Here is a 7,470-nt window from a genome sequence, read left to right as displayed (position 1 = left end):
ATTTCACGATTTTCATTGAAATATTTTGTCGGTTATTTTTTGACGGAATAAAAACTTTTATCAATACCTTTGCATGTGCCGTTTTAAATTGGCAGAATTTATTTTAGCAATTTGATTTTTTCCGCGAAATAAGCGAAAATTGCACCCCGCTAAAAATTACACCGCTGTATGCCTATCAAACAGAAGTTGTCTTATTTACTCAAATTTTTCTTTGACAATATATTTGCGTCAACTTCTGTAAACCATTTTCTTTGATGAAACATGTAACAATGAAAGATATCCTTATATAAACTGTGTTGAGATGATTAAAACTGTAAATTTTTCTCCTTGGTATCATTCATGTACGTTTCGGCAATACAATTGATCGCAAGAATTTAAGTATTCATATGGGTATACATTGTAATTTTTCAGATATTTCGAAACAGTAAATTATATAAAACCTTTACTAAATTAAATCATAAAGCAAATATTAGGTTATGACGTTTGGCTGCTGCAGAATACTTATTATAAACTGCATCTCACATCCTAAATTTTACCGTTTAGAAAAAAGTACTTAACTCTGAGGAAAATTCAAAATAGAAAGTTCCAAATCAAATGGTAAAATCAAAAGCTCAAACACATCAAACGAATGAATAACAATTGTCATTCTCATGACTTGGGACAGGCATTTTTCTATGTAGAAAGTGATGGATTGAACCTTAGCTAGCAAAACCTCTCACTTACATGACAGCCGCATCAAATTCCATTATAGTGAGGTAAACATGTCAAATACACAGAATATTTAGATATTATTCTTTGGATAATTTGATCCTTTAATTAAAGTAGGAGAACGAACATTTGATTAACAGAGAGGGTGTGGGATTGTGAAAAAGGGGGGTGGGTTAGAAATGTATGATATCCTAGCCTGGTAAGAACTTAAAACATTTATTTTGCATATGACAAGATAGAATACGTAGCTATTACTCCCTTGTTAGCAGACGCGTTTTTATATAATATAAATCCAAAAAGTAATAAATATCTTTGAATATTTTAGATAAACTACGTGCTTGATTGTCTTTTCAATACGGCTGACAGTTATGTTTTTTGACACTCTACACTACGCTTCAACACAATCCAATCAATGAAAAGTTGTCTTATTTAATCAAATGATTCTTTGTAAAATCTGATTCACAATCTATCTGCTTCAACTCCTTTAACGCCTTCTTCTTCGATACAACGGTAGATCAAACTATGTTGTACTGATTAAAACTGAAAATGCTCTCCTTGACATCAATTGTGTATGTTTCAACGATGCAATTGATCAAATTGATACATGCATTTTTATGGAGACTCATTGGACCCTCTAATAACAGACGTTTTCCTGTAGTGGCAAGGATCAAAGCTGATAGAAGCCCAAGTCAGTAAACTTCAGTCTAAATTCTGTTTTAATAATGACAGTTGAATAACACTTTCTGTTTTTTGTATGGTACGTTTGTTCTCAATAACCGAGATTTTCTTAGTACACGAGTTGCAAAAATTCATACAGGTGACTAACTTGAAATAAATCTAAATTACAAACAGCCAAAAATTGTTCTTTTCTAGATTTAAATATTTCACTTTCGCTATTGGTAATTTTCGTTCTTTTTTTTTCTCGGACGGTGACGTTTATGTTGTTCCTACTAATAATGTGTACGTTTCTTAACTCGTTCGCTATTCTCGTATCGGTGGTGAATATATTCTATATTTCCTATATTCTTACATAATGCAAAGATTTTTTTATTAAGTGTTACCGTCATGCAAAATTCTTATGATAAGCGGGATATCACATCCAAATAGTGTGTAATTTTGTGTATAAAGCCCATACAGATATAGTTGTGTATAAATCTATGTAATACCTTAATTCAAATCATTAAAGGACAAGGTACGATATGGAGCGTTTTTTTTTTTGCCTCCTCTCCAAATAAGTCTATATTAATATCATGGATGGTCTAAGTGTATTAACTTGAAAAAAAAACAATGATTGTTTTGTATTCCGGTGATAGGAAAGTTGCCTAGCAACGTTTTTTTTTTATTAAGAATCAAAATTTTAACATATTAATGGATTTATCAGTACAAATTTAAATATTTCCAAAAAATATTGTTTATACTAGAAGAACTTACAGTCACAAATGAAAAGTCCTTATATAATTTAGGAAATTATTTTAAATTAAGGAATATCTATTTCCTTCAGTCAAAGCGCTCATTCATGACCGTTTATGCCTATACTTCTTGTCCTTTATGTTAGTACGCTCTTCATCTTTTTTATTTGTTTTTTATTTCAATTTGATAATCACTGACAAGACGTTTTTTGTCCAATACGCATCTGGTGCAGCAAAACATGGCACCAATGATTTTTATTAATATCGTAGTAAGATTTCTGAATTTTTTATCGTTATAAAAAAAATAGCTCTACATCCAAATTATGAACTTCTTTTTTCATTACATAAAGTCATGATTGTGTCAGCTTAAGATGTCTTAACACTAAATCCGTTGGATGTGTTCCTATTGATACCGAGGAAATTTTCAATACTATCTATTTAGCACTTAATAGGCTTTGAAATAGCTTTCAATTACTGTGATTACACTTAGTTGGGATTTTTTTGTGGTTTCTGCCGAATGTAATGAATTAAAGATATTTACAACTGATATCTACAATGTGTTCTTATGATGTGATACAGTTCTGTCCCAGTTTATGAAAGGCTGAGCGATCACAATTCATTGTTTATACATGTGCCACTCCGAAGATAAGATACTTTAAGGAAGTTCGCTTGTCATGTTTGGGAATTTTTGTGAGATTTTCAGAATCCTCTGGTTTTATCTATTTAAATGCCTTTTAAAATTTTGCCCATTGATCCCCTTTTTTTCTTTTTATAAATCTTTTACACGTATAATAATAAGCCAACTGTAAAAATCTTATAAAATTTTAATTATCTTTTAATAGTTTTTGAGAACTTAAACTTGTCAATGATAAAGCTATTAGGGGCAAGAGAGAACATTTTCCCACCAACATTTCAATGGCTAATATCTCGAAAACAAGCACATTGACCTACAAATACTTTTGTTTGCTCTTTTGATTCCTTTATTAGTCACCTATCAATGTATACTAGTGTTTTGAAAAGTTAACTATTTGGAAACTGAGAAGCGAACTCCCTTAATTCATTTTAACAACAAAATACTTGTTTAATCTGAATTAAGTAGTATATATAGTCTTTAACCTGATACAAAAATCGGGAATTCATAGGAGTACTATTGAACACATAATTGAAAGCTTTTTTCAGCTGGTATCTCTTTTTTACAAGACATCCTAGAATGAAGTATCATACTGTATTCAAACCATCCTCCTTAAACGACTTTTTATTGATATTTTTTGTTTACTTTGCAGTTTATTTTTCAATAAATTAAATTGAGTGCTTACATTAATCACTGGTTGTCTGTAGTTATATCCTAATGTTCTACTTTCTCATTAAAATCAGACCTTTCACTTTTCTTCGTTACATCATTCGTTTGTCGCTCGTGTATCAGCAAACACGAAATACTATGAAATATATTGGGGATAAGTTAAAGATCTAATGTTAATGAGATTGTAGAACATTAAGATATAAATACAGGCATACAGTGACTGAAGCAAAACCAGATCTTTTACTTTGATCCAATATATTTTATAGTCGTTCGTGTCAGCCTACACGAGCGTGCGACTAACACATCTAACGGAATAAAGTGAAAGATCTGATTTAAATGAGATTGAATATTTTGTATTCCTTAACTTGAACTTGTGTTACCGCAGATCTTCAATTGTCTCACTTAACATTTAAAACATATTCAGTACAGAATATGTGCAAAATTCATATATTGCAAAGTCATTTGTCTAACATTGGATATAGTATATTGACCTATAGATGTCGAATCTCCTCTGTAGCCAAGTGGTTTCAGTAGTTCATTTAATTCTGAACAGTCACATGTCGACACCCAGGCTGTTAGTTCGAAGCACTCTCGTTGCAAAGTGCATGCGACTTCGATCTCAATTGACCATTGGGTTGCACTTATTTTAATCCTGGTATTTTTTATGAGTTTATTTGTAGCTGTTTCACAAACCACCCGAGATTTGTAAACATGGTAAAGGCAACAGTAGTATACCGCTATTAAAAAGTCATAAATCGATTGTGAGGAAACAAATCCCTGTTACAAACTAAAACCGAGGGAACACATCAACTATAAGTGGAAAACAATGTAACAACAGAACACTGAAGTGTACAAAAGACAATGCAACATACATAGACACGAACTATTAGTTAACAACTGCCATGTTCCTGACTTGGTACAGGACATTTTAATAAAAAAATAGTGGGTTGAACCTGGTTTTGTGGCTAGCCAAACCTCGCGCTTTTAGATAAGGTTCAAAAATATATGTTATACCATTTAGATATTTGTTTACCTACTGGTTCCTAGATATGGTCTCTATGTTTCATGTCGTAGAGATATATCTTGGGCATGTTACCAGTATTAATACACATGGCTAGAGGTGAAATCAAATTCCGAGGAAGACCAAAAAGGAAGTGATGTGTAGTACAAGATTTTAATACAAGTTAAAACTCTTAAAAGTTATGTCCATATAAATGTTGAAAATAGTCCGCACAACCCTATATTTTGACCTTTAAAAACATAGTGGTGCACATTGGAACTTTACTATATGATACATTTTTTTAAGAAACTTCATTGTAAACCTGACGTAAAATGAGTACCTATGGCAAATTGCATTGTCTCTATTTACAGAAGTTCAATCTATGATAGGATTGCGAGATTTTCTTCAAAACACCGTTGGTTCTTTTTGGTGTCCTCAAAATATTCATATCTAGCCGCCATGACTTGCGTTAAACAATTAATCAATCAGTATAGAGGTTTCGTTGTTTCTTTTGTCTATATGTCTCGCCGTCTCATTGATATAACATGATACCTTACATCTTTCATAAGTTCACTTATGTTTCAAGATTCTATTTCCGTTAATTCATTATATGAGAAGATTATTATAGCAACAAACACTTAATTATTAGAGCGAAAATGATACATCAGAATTTTGTATATACTAAGTTTAAAACTTGTCAAATAAGCAGCCGTATGCATGGAGACAAGAAAGTAACCTTTTTTAAGTTGATGGATGATAAGTTATACAATAATTGTCCATTATACCTATATATCTTACTATTTATATGCACATCTATGTCAATTCTATATTGCAGATATATGCCATATGTGCACTGCTGCAATGATCCCACTAACAGTCCTGGCAAATTTCAATATAAAATCTATGAAATTATTTAAAACTGAAATGATGCTTAGTTTTAAAGTCAATATCAATGACAGAATGCACTGATGTCAACAAAACGCGACATTTCAGCTTAAGTAATTGAACTAAAGTTTAAAAACGAGAAAAAGAGGGGGAATTTGTTGTGTAAGACATGTAATCTGTCCTGTTTCACAAATGACACCCATTGCGTTCTGATGTTATGCATAATTCTGCAGGGGCGGATCCAGTCATTTTTAAAAGCAGGGGTTCACAAATCAAGAGAAAGAGGGTTCCAACTATATGTCCCAATTACAATGTATAGATCGTAAGAAAAAATCCGCAACTGATCTGTTTCAGAGGTCATGGTCGAAGAACGGTGAACGGGATATGGCTTTGACGCGGTCATCCGTTGTATATACCTTTTATAACGGCCAATGGTGTCATTAAAGCGTAAGGAAAACTTAACTTCTGCTTTGTCATTAAGAATGATTCCATAGGTTTTTGTAAGCAACAAAAAGCTATTAAGAAAACATAAATCATTATGCATGGAAAAATTAAAATAAAAAAATACTGATTTCATAGGAAAATCAAATCGGAATGTCCTTAATCAAATGGCAAAATCAAATGACAAAACACATCAAAAACGAATGGACAACAAATGTCATATTCCTGACTTGGTACAGGCATTTTCAAATGTAAAAAATTGTGGATTAAACCTGGTTTTATAGCACTAAACCTCTCACTATGTACAACAGTCTCATCGAATTCCGTTATATTTACAATGATGCGTGAACTAAACAGACATAATAGATAAAATAGTCAAAACATGGGTACAGCACTCATCATCGTGTTACAATTTTAAAAGAAACAATTCGCGTGTCTGTCGTCAGAAAATTTATACGTCAAATATTTTTGTCGTTCGATGTTTAACACAAGTTTCCGCATATCCTATTTACCAAGCTTTTCTTTTTATAATTTGGGTATGGATTACAGCGATCGAATAAAAAGTAAAATCTCAAAAATACTTAAAATTCAAAACAGAAAGTCATTTATCAAATGGCAAAATCAAACGATCAAACTCATTAAACGAATGCATAACAACTGTCTCATTCCTGACTTGGTACAAGCATTTTCTGATGTCAAAATTGGTGGACTAAACCTGGTTTTATAGCTAGCTAAACCTCTCACTTGTATGACAGTTGCATCTATTATATTGCCAACAAAGTGAGAACAAAAAAAACCCCAAATATAATAGGTAAAAATGTCCAAAATATGGGTTCAGCAGTCAACATTGTGATATAGTGTTATATCATATTAAACGATCAAAAAGGCATATCGACAAAGCACATTAACAGAAATAAAAGACAAGAATACAAAAGTATCATAGACAAATAACACAATGACGAGATGTATAAGAACAGAGTCACGTCATATGTAACAAAGAATCACAAAAAGTCAAATAGACAAACATATTAGCAAAAATGAAAGACAAAACAAAAATTATCATTGAACAATAACACAATGAGTAGATGTTTAAGTACAGAGCAACATCATTGATATCACGTACAACAGACTAAACAGTAAAAGTTATATTCATAAATATATAGTTCTTCACCTTTGGTTAGAATCCCAAAGACATTAAAAAAAACAATTATCATTAAGGAGCTCCTATTTTGTAAGTGTATTTGGGATCAAGATCATGAAAAATCTACAATAAGTCATGTGACATAAAATGTCGATTCCAATAATGTTTTAACTAATGTTCGCAATCATTTTGTAATTAAAAGTGCATGTATATATAACATTGATGGAGAAAAAACTAAATCATGTTGTCTCTGTAAAAATTGCAATCTCCTACTGAAAGGCATTGTCATCAGATTTCAAAAGCCGTTTAGGTGTCATACCACCAATTACTCCCTCAAATTTAGAACGTATGTGAAAGTAGGCCTACTCAGACAAAAAATAGTGCATCTGATGTCATTGTTTACTTAAACTAATCAACAAATTGGCAGAAATGAAACTTTTGGTGAAAGAGAAATATATTAAGACCATTTTGAGCTAAAATTTACTTGTTTATGAGTTTGCATTCAACATTGAGGATTAATGCACTCCATAGTATACTTATTTAAGATTTCCAGAAAACCAGGGGTTATTTTTAGTGGTACCTCTAT

Source organism: Mytilus galloprovincialis, chromosome 13, assembly GCF_965363235.1.
Source record: "Mytilus galloprovincialis chromosome 13, xbMytGall1.hap1.1, whole genome shotgun sequence".
NCBI classification, from domain to species: domain Eukaryota; kingdom Metazoa; phylum Mollusca; class Bivalvia; order Mytilida; family Mytilidae; genus Mytilus; species Mytilus galloprovincialis.
Note: the sequence above shows the minus strand (reverse complement) of the source record.